This window comes from Tasmannia lanceolata, unplaced genomic scaffold, assembly GCF_043159265.1.
Source record: "Tasmannia lanceolata isolate RefF3 unplaced genomic scaffold, GAP_Taslan_0.1 ptg000029l, whole genome shotgun sequence".
In the NCBI taxonomy this organism is placed as follows: Eukaryota; Viridiplantae; Streptophyta; class Magnoliopsida; order Canellales; family Winteraceae; genus Tasmannia; species Tasmannia lanceolata.
In genome coordinates this window covers 6466716-6480218 of record NW_027518706.1, presented here as the reverse complement: position 1 = coordinate 6480218, position 13503 = coordinate 6466716, and the positions used below count along the sequence as shown (strand labels likewise).

Genomic DNA, 13503 nt, shown 5'->3' with positions numbered 1-13503 from the left:
ATAGGCTCTATTCACTTCTTTTCCTTGGTGTTGTTTTCCCTGGAAAACAGCCTTTTTTTACCTGACAGGCCCTTGACAAGACATAATTTCTATGTTCACTTCTTTTACAGGGAAAAATATTATCAGATGTGGAATTTCTTATTTAAAAGCTGAAAATGATATGGAAATTGACTTTTTCCCTGTTACTAGAGATTTGGTTTCCAATTAAATATATCAGAAAGAGACTTTCCATGGAAAACAAAACATTTTCCTTGACAGTTTCCCTGGATTCCTTTTCCTTCTGCCAGGTCACCTGGAAAGGAAAGGAAAACGAAATCCTTTCCTTTCCTTTCCTGGGAAAATAAGTGAACAGAGCCATAGTGAGCCGCCAAGATGACAAATGCGGAAGTATGGTGGAATGTTATGTTCCTTAGTGGGAGTCTGTCTAGGTATGAGACTAAGTGGGACCCATGCTAGTATAGGACCAAGGTCACAAATTGATGCTACGAGCTGATTTGCAAAATTTACTCCATGACTTTATTTGCAAATTGTCAAATTAGAAGACTCATTTTGCAAATAAAGTGAAGTGGAAGACTTCATTTGCAAAAACCCCTAAAAAAATAATCAAGGAAAGGGTTTTTTTTTTTTTTTTTTAATTGAGGAGCATTTTTGTAATTTCACGTAGAAGATGCTACAAACCCTAACTCGTCCTCTTTTTCCTCTTAGAAAAATCTCTCCCTTTCGAGTAACACAACTATGCGTTACAAACCCTAACTCCGCTCCTTATAGGTAACACAACTTTCGTTTGATCTTTTTTCTTATCTGCTTTCTTAGGGTTTAGCTTATTGAAAGATTCGTTTCCCCCTTTTAGTTCTACTTCTCTTTACTGTGTTCTAAAGCATTCATATTCATCACTTTTGTTTTTGATTTTCCACCGATTTATGATTTTTCAGATCTAGCCTTACATCCTTTCTGATAAGATAACTTGTCTTATTTGATATTGTTGATCTATCTTGTTGAGATTAGAGGCTAAGGCCATTGCTTATTGAAATACTCGTTTTTTTCCCTTTATTTTTACTTCGTTTTATTATGTTCTAAAGAATATCTATTCCTCCTTCTGTCTGTGTTTTTTATTGATCTATGATTGTTCAAATGTGGCCTTTTTTGGTGTTTTTGATCTAGCTTGGTGAGCGTAGAGCCTAATGCTTCTTGAAATAATCGTTTTTTTTCGTTTAATTTTTTTTCCTTTTTTTCCATTTTCTAAAGAATATGTATAATTCCTGTTTTAGTTTTTTTCAATGATCCATGATTTTTTTTTCAGATATAGCCGTCTTAAGTTTTTTTTTTTGTAGTCCAGCTTGTTTTCTTTGATTTTTTATCCAGTTTGGTGATATTAGGGCCATTGCCTATTGTTCATACAGTGATGACGGACTGATCCATGTCATTTCTTTCAATGTTGACTTCCGCTCATATACAAGACTACGCCGGCCTGAATTGCCGACCAACTCCTCTTAGAGACAAGGGGGGAGTAGATAGGTAAGTTTTTGCTACCATCCTTTTTCTTCATAATATTAATAAAAAAGAGACTAGGGTCGGAACTCCTTTCTTTGTTTTTTGATTATATACTAATACATGGCTGTTTTATACCCATTTGTTGTTTTACAGTTATATATGCACATATGAAACATGTGATATAGGAAAAAAAATAAGAAGGTATATCTGTACTTCACTTTATCTTTTATTTTTGGATGGAGTATATGGATTTCTTCATTTGGCTACACTTCGTTATCTCGCTTATCAATACTTTACTTAATACCATGGTTTTAAATTTCCACCGAAACCGACACGAAATGACCGAAATGTTTCCGTTTCCATCCGCATCGAAACCGAAACCGAAATGACCAAAATGCATAAACCAAAATTGTAAGTGTAATAGTTGTATACTATATTAGTATGTATTATATAATTATATTTATATGAAGTGAATGCAAAATGTTTTGCATTATTTATAAATATTTATATGAATTACATGTGAAATTTGGCGGGTACTAAATTGTTTGACATGCGCAACAGTGCATGTCATTAGGTGTCTGATGTTTTTAAACCATTATGGATGTTTGTCATGCTTATATGAAGTGTCTATTTGGGCTTATTCTAGCCTTCCCAGAAGTTTAATCTTTAAATTCTACCATTTGCATATGTTTTCATACGTTTCCTTAATTTTACAGGATTTCCTCTGAAATTTCCAACCGAAAATGAAATATTTCCATTTTCGTGGGGTCTGAAATTGAAACCGAAACCGAAATTTAGAACCTTGCTTAAAACTACTACCACAACTTCGCAATTACTACATGTTTTGAGTTTTATGCATCCTAGTGGCGAGTCTTATCTTGTTTGTCAATATTTTCTTAATACTAACCACAACTTTACAATTGCCGCATGTTTTGAGTTTTATGCATCTTAATGGTAAGTTTTTTAAGTAGGAATAAAATATTATATATACTTAGCCTATTAAAATTTCAATATATTACTTGTTATAATCATATTATTTGGTAAAAAAAATAAAATTGAGAAATGATTAAAATATGTTGGTGAATCCACGAATCTTTCTTTTTGAGGTTTGCATAAACCGACACTGGATAGACGTGTCTTTCCTTTTGAGGTTTGCATAAACCGACACTGGATAGGCGTGTCGGATTCAAACACTTGTACCGTACTAATGCATCATAATTGACACTTTGATTCCCGTGTCTAATGTTTGGAGTTTCAGCATACTCTAATGCTTATATTTGAGTAGGTTGAACATGTTACAATTTTAACTTTTGTTGTCACGAGCAATGCAAATTCACACTATTAGTTCTGTAGAAAGGTTAAACTACGATGGTGACCATAAAATCTTTTGCGTTTTCTGTTAACACTAAACAACCTTAAATTCGAGCCGTTTCGATTATAGTGATTCACACAAGCATGCAGATTTTATTATCTTGATTAAATTCGAGTCTTTTCGATTGTAGTGATTCACACAAGCAGATTTTATCCTACCTAGTAAAAAAAGAGACAACTTGGATTTTAAAAAATGATAAAAATATGCCATACTCCTTCCTTAAAGGACATCTCCATACTCTCCATTTGTTCAGTCCATAACTTTATTTGGCAGAGAGAGAGAGAGAGAGAGAGAGAGAGAGAGAGAGAGAGAGAGAGAGTTCACAATATTATCTTGGATGTTTAGATTATGAGATTCAAATCTTCTATTTTGGTGAGCTTAAATTTATTAGACTTATTCTTCTATTCTTTGTAGGGTTATGCAAGTTGAATACCCTTCAAACACAACAACCTCAATGGAGACAATTTTGAATCTATCAAAATTAGAGGATTTATCGTTATTGAATAATAAATGAGGAGGCCATTTTGGGATCTCAACAAGTAAAAATTGCGTTGTATATTTATTCGTAAATAATATATTTCTAATGTATTTTTAGATAGTGGAGGAACTCTAATTGTGATCACCACATTATCCATTTTGGGTACTCAAATCTTCAGTTGTATAGAAAGGTCAGGCATCATTACCATAAAATCTTCTGCTTATTTTTGCTAATGCTAGACTAGTTTAAAGTTTAGCATTTGCCATAGTAGTCCTTCACACAAGCATGTAGTCTTTAGGATCTCAAAATTTATCTTAGCTAACAAAAAAAGAGACAACATGGATTTTAAAAATCATATCATACCTTTGAAGATCTCTTCTTAGTCTCCATTTGTTGAATTCATACTTGGCAAAGAGAGTTCACAATATTGTCTTGGATGTTTAGATTGTGAAATTGTTAATTTTCTATTCTTTGAAGGCTTGGCCTATCTTCAACACTTTCTTTTTTTTGATGGGTAAGCTGGGCTAGGCAAGACCCCTACCAGATATATTAAAAAGGAGAAAATACAAAGATAATAGAGGCCATAGACGACAACAAGCAAAGGGAAACACTAAGAAAAGAAGCAAAACAAGGCAAAGGACCAGAAACAAAGGGCTATGGCCCCACTCCACCCAACAAGAACAACAAGAAGAGGCTAGCCCTACCGCACAGCAGAGGAGGAACCTCTTCCAATCAAGTTACTTCCTAGCATATATGACTTCATCTCTATCTTCATTCATGGTCTGCAACAACTTCAAAGGGAAGAGGACGGGGGCAATACCAGTGTTTAAAAACTCCTTGACTCGACAAGGAACTCCCCCGAGTCGACTCCTTTTTGCCTTGGCCGCGTTCCGCATTGCACCACATCTGCATTCCGCGTTTTGCCCTACATAGTCATTAAACTCCTTCGAGTCTCCCAAGTTATGACCGCGTCAACCGCGTTGTTGGCCGCGTCCGCGCCGAGTCGACAAGGATTTTTCCTGGCCGCGTTCCGCGTCAAATCCGCATTTTTAAACACTGGGCAATACTATCGCTTTTATGGGAGAAATCATGCTTGGAAAGAATATCAGCTGCTGAATTTCCTTCCCTCCAAATGCGGGAGATCCTCCATCTACTGAAACTACTTAGACTGACCAACATTTGCTTAAGCGCATTTACCTTATGCCATGGAGGCTCACTCTTGCCTTTCATGATTTCCATTGCGAAAGAGGAATCTGACCCAATCCATAAGAACTTTATCCCCATATTGCAGGCTGTCGATATTCCAAAGCTTATAGCCCGAAGCTCAAGTTCAGAGATCTCTTCAGTGGGCATATTCAGAGAAAAAGCTGAAACCACCATACCGTCTGCGTCTCTAATGATACCCCCAATGCTTCCTGTTGTTTGTACAAGGGAAGCATCAGCGTTAAGCTTGAATTTAGGTAGGGGTGGCTTGATCCATGTACAAAATTTCAGACTGGTCGAGATGTGGGATTGAGCTTGTAACGAAAGTTTAAAGCCACCCTTTGGTTTCTCTCATCTTCCCTGTCTTTTGCATTTGAATGCTGCATTTTGGACTTCACAATCGCAGGGATTTCTTTCAGTATTTTGGTCTTATGACAACTTTTCTTTTCGAAAATTCTAGTGTTACGTTCATGCCAAATCCGTTAGATTGTCGCACTAAAGCACAACATTTGCCAAATCCAATCTTCAACACTTGTATTTGGAGAATAGCGGGCCCAATGACAATGATTTCCCCTCTTGTCTGTGGAATCTATCAAAGTTGGAGATGTTATCATTACCAAATAATAACCCGGTAGTTCATTTCTAGATCTCAAGTACGAGAAACATGCACCTTATATAACTATTGACAAAGAAGGGTTTTCTAATGTATTTTTAAATAGTGTATGAACCTTGAGGGCTTGTCTAGCTACTAGGGAAAAATATTTTTGACAAATTTTTCCCTAGAAAATAACTTTGCCAAGGTCTGGCACTCTTTTTTGAAGTGAAAGGTTATTTTGGGTAAAAGTTGCCTTGAAAAAAAACCCAACAAAAAAATATGAATTGATGGCCGATTTTCTCCTTGTAAAAAATTTCCTTATTTATTGGGTGTTAAGGTTTCTTTCGCATTCTCTCTCGCCCTCCCTCGACTATCCCTCTCTTACCATCGCTCGTGCTCGCTCTTGCTCTCTGCCTTTCATACTTCCTCGACCTCCTTTCATATTTCTCCGTTTCTCTCTCATTATCCTTTTCTTTCCAATATTGGAGCCATGATAGAGGCCCTCATCGTAGAGACTTCAAAGATTTGGGGGGTCATATATCTGTTAGGATTTTGAGGTTTCAAATGGCTATGGTTTGTTCTTACAAGTGTGACATTTAGGGTACCTATGGATCTCGTTTCAATTCCTTTGATGCAAAATGTCGATCCTACCAAATATCAGCTCGATTCATATCAGGGTTTGCATTTGACAATGACAGTCCAACCTTCTCCATTTCTAGTCGATTTATAAGGATTTTCTAATTTTAGGGATTCAATACTAATTTTAATATAATTATTAACTTTATTTTGGCAAATTTGTTCATGTCCCGATGTTTTCCTTTTTAAAATTTGTTATGTAGGGATCTTTTGCTCGTGTTGTTGTGCAATAAATAAAGATGGAAATGTAATGAATTTATATAGGTACTTATTTGATGTATTTGGGTTATTTTTTCATGTTGTAAACGGTTTGGACTTTGGATGCAGATCTTAGTGGGAAGATAAAAAGCTATATGAGAAGGGCCGAATATGATTCAATGAACGAGAGTGGTGGAAATGTTGGAGGAGGAACGGTAGGCATTTCTTGATGATTTTGATGAAATGTCGAAAATGGGCCCTTGGGAATTGACTTTGAGGAAAATGTGGGGAAGACAAAGGAGATGCTTCTAGATATTGAGAAGCGTGATGCGATGGAGAAGGGGAAGACGCTGGCCAAGGGGAGCAGGGAGCTAAAGGCTCTCAAGAAGTTAGGGTTATTTTCTATTCGATGTTTTTTATCTTAGAGGTCTCTGGTTTTCTGAAGGTTTGTGAAGGTTTTTGTATCTTGTTTTCTTGGTGGATGAAAGGGGATGCTGTTTATGGTTTGGTGATGGGAACCATTACCCTTATTGATGAAGTAGACGCTAAATGAGATTTTCTGAGTGTGCTTGAGGGACCTTGGTCCTTTGCCGCTCGAGGATTTTGCCTAAGGTAGAAGGGTACATGAAATATTTTTTTATAAAATGTTTTTATTAACTTTTTTATGAAGATTCTGTTTGGTTGCTGGTGGAGTTGGCAAACGGGTGGATATTTTCTATGCTCTTTGGGCATAAGAACTTGTTCTATGCCATTCATATGTCAAGTCAGGGGGGTAGAAATTATCGTGAGCTGTTTCTGTGGATGGTTATGATGGTGGTTATTTTAGATAGGCGTGGGTGTAGATGAATTTTCTTTTATGTTTTGTTTTGTCAAATGTATGTTCCTGGATTCTCATGCTATGTAAACTGAGTGGGACTACTTGTCCCCGATGTAACTTTCATTGTATGATATATAAGTCATCTTTCAAAAAAAAAAAATGGTTTGGACTTTGGAAATTTGTCCTGTTTCATTTTGAAAATGGTCTGGTTTACCAAAATGTTTAATATTTAGCTACTTTTATTGCAATTTGCTTCATTGCTCTCTTTGGGCGATGATGTATCTCTTTTTCAATGTACGTTGCATGTTAGATAGCATACATTTGATGCATCTTCACCTCACATTTAAAGTGAACAATCTAGATTGGATTGTTGAATTATGAAATCTGTTTGTAGTTTCTTGTGACCATTGTTATTGACTAGAAACCATCATGCCTCGCATTCTGTAAACATATGTACTTCTAAAGTGTTGCAACTGACCTCCAGTGAGTTATTGTATATTGAAGTATCTGAAAGAAGTTTTACTAATAGTCTAATAGACATTAGGTGGGTGTTCATTTTGTCTGGAATAAGGATTTTGATGGGAACACTCCAAGGTATATCTTTGTTTTGGAACCTTACTTCTGGACCTCATGGTAGAGGGCATTGTTTGGGTGTGCATCTCTAATTAGAGTTCTTATATGGTGCCGGGCTGTCAAGTCCCGTGTGGGCAGTACCGCCCTTGATATTTGATCCAACAGCAGCTCAGGCTGCTGTTGGATCAAATATCAAGGCGGTACTTTTGTCGTACCGCCCACACGGGACTTGACGGTCGGGCACCATATAATTTCTCCTCTAATTAAGCATCATGTGTTCTTGATTTTAGCATTTGTAATGCCACTGTTAATCACTGCAGCCTCTTTTGAAACAAGTGACAATGTTAAGATACAAAACAAAGAACACAAACAGGAACACACACACACACACAAGACAACATAGGCTTGTGTCTATAATCTATATACTTTCAGACATACCTCAGGCACAATTTCTTCCATTTATTACACAATTTGCGTTGTGTCGCTGCTCCAGATTCTTTTACTGAATTTATGTTAATTCATGCTCCAAATTCTTTTACTGAATTTATGTCAGAATTGACATTATCTACCTGTTATTAGAAAATGAAAAAATTAGGAAATGAATAGAGAAAAGAAGAAATTAGAATTAAAAGAGCAAAAGCAAAACAAGGACTTGAATCCAACATAAGAGTACAGAGTGAGTCCTACCTCTATATACACAGGATAAAAAAAAAATCTTTTCTCATATAGTCTCATCATCCAAACCAGTTTCAGTGAATCTGGACAAATTTTCACCGATCAAACACATGGATGCCCATGCATATTAGATATCTACATATGCATTACATATATGTCTTGTTCAGCTCTGGAGAGTTCGATACTGGATAATTATGAGGGAAATCCCGTCGGATATAAGATATCTACATATGCATTTACTCTTACATATATGCATTTCCATCTTTATTTTCAGTATCGAACTCTACATAAGCATTTCCATCTTTATTTTCAGTATCAAACTCTACACAAGCATTTCCATCTTTATTTTCTTGTCCATGTATATAAGATATCTACACATGCATTAACTCTTACATATATGTCTTGTTCAGCTTTGGAGAGTTTGATGCTGTATAATTATGAGGGAAATCCCGACGGGCAGTGTCCGGAGTATGCCAACATAATTGGCGCATTAGGGATTGCGGGTTGAGTTTTAACTAGTAGGACTCCATGAATTGCGCCTGCATGCAAAATAAAAATACCGCTCAAGGGAACTTGTGAATAGCACAATGCAAAGTAAATAGATAATATTACCATAACAATGCTAAATTGAAACCATTGCGTCATCTTGTATCTAAATCTAAACAATACTAACCATTCAAAAACAATATTGACAATGCTATTACATATCAATGATCAGTATAATTTTTGAATTGATTAGTTAATGTGTTTTAAAGAGGCCACAACATCCTCATTTACATTTTTTGTAGATTTGTAGTGAGCTTGTGTTTTTTATTTCTAGAGAGGTTTATTTTCTTTTCATCCTTATTTGTATTTAGGGTTAGTTTGTTTGACGCACTTGCCTCGGAATTTTGCACTATTTTTTGTCAAACAACGTTAATTTTGCATTTCTCTTCGTTTTTTAATTTTATTAAGCCTGTGCGGAATCCCTATCGGGTGATGTGGCAGGTGATTTCCATTGCTAAGGTTTTTGTCTCTGGGGCATGGGTTTTGGGTAATTTCTATCCAAAATCCATCTTATTGTGACCAACATCTCCATACTGCTCTCTCCCCTCTCCCCTTGCCTCCTCACCTTTTTCGCAACCATCACTCTTTTGCGAGGCATCACACCAGCAAGTATCTCTTTCTCTCTCTCTCTCTACTTATCTCTCTCGTCTTTCTCTTCTCTCTCTCTCTGTATGTCCCTCTCTCTCTCTCTCTCTCTCTCTCTCCCACGTCTCTCTCAATCTATTTTGCTTATTTTCTTCTTGTTTTTTGGGGGTGATTACTATTTTGGTTGACATATAACCTGTTTTCATTTTTTCTTGCCTTTTGTTTGCTACCGTGATCTTTCTTTGCTTTTTTGTTTTTCTCGATTCTCGTATTTTTCCCGGTTTTTTGTTTTTCTTGAAGTCAAACCTATTTTTGTTTTTTCTGGCTGTTTTTCCCTTGTTCTTTTCTTTTCTGGTTTTTTGTGTTTCTTGAAATCAAACTTATTTTTGCTTTCTGCTTTTTGTTCTATTGTTTTGCTTTTTTGCTATGATATTTATTCCTTAAACGATTGAAACTAAAACTTGTAGATCTCCCTGTACCCTGATGTGAAGACGAAGAACTAAGAAGCAAAATCTAGAGTTTTGGTCTTTTGGTCATGTTGGTTGGTTGATATGTACGCATGGAACACGATTGAAATGAAGAAGGTCGTCGCCCTTGAGATCCTCCTCAACCTCCTTACCAATGTTACGCATGCAATCAAAGTTTTAGGACAGAAGGGGTTTCGAGTACCATCTTAAAGCCAAACATCAGCATCACAAATTCATCTGTGAGCAATGCCACTGTCTTTCCTGAAATATCAACGTTGTTGGATCAATATTTTACGGCAAAATATATGATGAGTGATATTGACACATGCATGCCCTTATTTTCTTTTTGATTCTTATGGATTAGGTATGATGAGTGATATTGAAACCTATGTTTATAGACCATGCAGGCAATGCAAGGTCCTTCTAAACAAGAATTTTGAGATTTTGTCTTCAACTTAGAAGGGTTGACAGTAGAGGAGAGATGCAATGCATTTGCTAATCTTGTGAATATCGATGTGGAACACTTCAATATGATTAAAGAGCTTAATGACGGTGAGAAGCGGAAATGGATCCAACTTCTGGTATGGCTTCTTTTTGGCAAAATCACATAAAAAGTCCTAACCAATCAACATGCATATTTCTGATATTGATGAATGTTTTGTTCTTCTTGATTAGGTGGTTAATGGAGAGATTTAGAGAAAATAAAAAAGACCTTCCTATGGTTTTCATTGATTTGGAGAAAGCGTATGATAGGGTTCCCAGGAGTGTTATGTGGTGGGTCCTTGAAAAGAAAAAAGTGCCTGCCTACTAAATATGTTGATGTGATTAAGGATATGTACGATGGAGCAAAAACTAGTGTTAGAAGAACCACAGATGGCATGTCTAGTGAGTTTCCAATTACAATAGGACTGCACCAAGGATCAGCTCTAAGCCCTTATCTTTTTACGCTAGTTATGGATGAGCTTACGGAGGGTATCCAGGATGAGGTGCCGTGGTGTATGTTATTTGCAGATGATATAGTATTAATCGACGAAACCAAAGCAGGAGTAGATGCTAAATTAGAGTTATGGAGAACTACTTTGGAATCTAAAGGTTTTAGACTGAGTAGGACTAAGACAGAATATATGGAATGCAACTTTAGTAATGTAAGGAGGCGGGTCGAGGACGTAGTAAATATGAATGGATAGGAGGTACCTAAGAGGGATATATTTCAATATTTTGGTTCAATTCTACATAAGGAAGGAGAGATTGAAGAGGATGTTAACATAGAATGAGAGCAGGTTGGTTAAAGTGGAAGCTTGCCTCAGGAATTCTGTGCGACCGTAAAATCCCTACCAAGTTGAAGGGAAAGTTTTATAAGACAACTGTGAGGCCAGCCATGCTGTACGGCTCAGAATGTTGGGCCACAAAAAAGCAGCATGTGCATAAGATGAGTGTAGCGGAGATGCAAATGCTTAGATGGATGTGGGGCCACACAAGGTTAGATAGAATTAAAAATGAAAACATTCGTAAAAAGGTGGGGGTGGCTCCAATCGAGGAGAAGATGAGAGAGCACCGCTTAAGATGGTTTGGACATATCCAATGTAGGCCTTTGGGTGCTCCGGTAAGAAGAGGTGACTCGTGCCAAATTGAGGGAGTAAAAAGAGGTAGGGGTAGACCGAAAATAACACAGGTAGAAACAGTGAGGAAAGACTTGATAGCTAGAAACATAACAGAGAACATAACCTTGGATAGGATAGAATGGAAGAAAATGATCCACGTAGAAGAACCCAACTTGAACCGGGATTAGAGCCGGGTAGATCCCTTTTACCTTCTCCATGAATTTTTTTTCTAAAGGATTCATTTAGCCGACCCCAACTAGCTTGGGACAAAGGCTTTGTTGAGTTGAGTTGAGTTTATGAATGTTTTGTTCTTTATTTGTTTAATATATAGATCAATTGACTTTTCTTTACATGTGATGTGCTTTCTTCATTGAATGTTGGAAGAATTTGGAACCCTGAGCAGGTTCACTGAGCCTAGCCTGCACTTGTTAAGCTTGGCTTATTAATTGCCTCTTGACCGAAGTGCTAACCCCTCTTCCTTCCCCTCATACTCTAAAAAATGCAATATCTATAATATGAACGTGTCATCATCAATAAACGTAAAATACTCCCTCCCTGTGTACAAGAATCTGTCTAGATATGTCAATGTATGACTGAGTATTCTATCAATTTCATTGCAGTACTTGGATACAAAAAGGCATAGTTTAGCACATTGCACTACTTTCTTAAGGGTTATTGTTTGTTGTATAAATGTTTCCCAATTGCATTTATTTTTTGCTATACATGTTTCCTAGTTGCACATTGCGGTACTTTCTTAGATCCAAATGGGGTCCATGCTTCTTTAGCAAGTGATTTCAAAGTCCAACCCATTTTCTTGGTTGCCTAAGTATTCTTGGCTGCCTAAGGATCCCATTATAGAGCCCCACATCACACATGGGAATTTGGCTCCAAGTCCCTCAGCTTTTGAATGACCCAACTGGTGTTGGATGCCATGAGGCAATCGATCAGACCCTCTTTCAAGTTAGTGGAGTTGTGAACTTGTGATTAGCAGTCTTATAGCTTCTCATGATCAACACTAAACAAGGTGGATGCCATGTCATTTTGCAATATTGAATACGAGATGGAATCCCTCTTTGAATGCATGTGGCCTTGTAACTCTATGATACCAGAACACACCTCTTAGATGAATGAAAATCGTCATCAGCCTCTAAACTTGATACAACCATGTTGTTCACGGATTGGAAAGGGTTCCTGAGCACAGTTAACTGATAATGGTATAAAAACTCAAATGAGAAATCAGTTTCCTATCTAAATATAGTCATTGAACCTGCTAGTTCAGCTCCCGTGATTTAATTGTCAGCAGAATCCAGACATTTCTTAAGTACATTTTGGTTAACAAATGGATAAAGATAGTTATATACCTTTCTGTTAAATTGGATGAATGGGCATGTGAAGACTCTGTATTCCATTTTCTTAGACTTAATCATGCTTCCATATTTGATGAAGATGTAAAAGTTCAAAGAAAGAAAATGTTTTTCACTAACATTTAAAAAAAAGGGGTTTTCCCCATCATTTGTTGGGTTTGTTACTAATCTAATCTCTCTCCATTATCTGCATTTCTTTGACAGGCAGAAGTTGTTTCCTTTCCACTGGGAAATACTCAACATCAGGGACTCTTATTCATAACTGGAGCATCGTAATGGAGATGGCACCGAGTCATGGTCGTTTTTGTACATGATAACTACTTTTAGATCAACCAGTTTGTTATATACTTTTAGATCAAATTAAAGTCTGTCCACAATTCATGTTAAAAGGAGGGCGCATTATCCTACAGAGGGGGGCGAAAAAATCATTTCCCCAAACTAATTTGTAAACAGTACAAAACTGACCCTATCGTTGAAGTTGTGTATTAGATCCCTTGTATTTTCTGTTGGATGTTTTTAGTGAGGAAATGATATCCGCACACCAACTTCTTGTTACGGGGCGCACTAGCCTGTTTTTTCTTTTTTAACTGCCTGGTAAGAATTTTTTGTTTACTATAATGACCTTTTGACATCCCCTTAAATACTAGGAGACAAGATAGGTGAGATCATATATCAAAACATGGTTGTGTTGGTATCATTTCCCTTTTAGTATTATCTTGTCAATTTCTCTGGTTATAGTAGCTGGGCTTTGTTTCTTCTCTGCTGTAGCATGAGTTAAAAAACAGCTGGTCTAAGTACCTACATCAAGCCTGTGAATGTGAACTGCTATTCATTTTTTTACTTTAAAATGTCCATTTGAAAGTCAATTAACTGTTCATTGAAATTTGCGTAATCTTTTGTGC

General features: G+C 36.7%; 1 long non-coding RNA gene across 5 annotated transcripts; it reads left to right on the top strand.

The window, feature by feature from the left end:
- The first annotated feature begins 636 nt into the window (after positions 1-636).
- Positions 637-13156, top strand: LOC143859278 (uncharacterized). Of its 5 annotated transcripts, none has more exons than XR_013239221.1 (7): positions 637-768; positions 1401-1515; positions 1645-1692; positions 7328-7384; positions 9637-9875; positions 10035-10217; positions 12806-13156. It is a non-coding gene; the product is annotated as an uncharacterized LOC143859278 (long non-coding RNA). The 5 variants fall into 5 exon arrangements; XR_013239224.1 differs by having other exon boundaries at positions 10001-10217; XR_013239222.1 differs by lacking the exon at positions 7328-7384.
- The last annotated feature ends 347 nt before the right edge of the window (positions 13157-13503 follow it).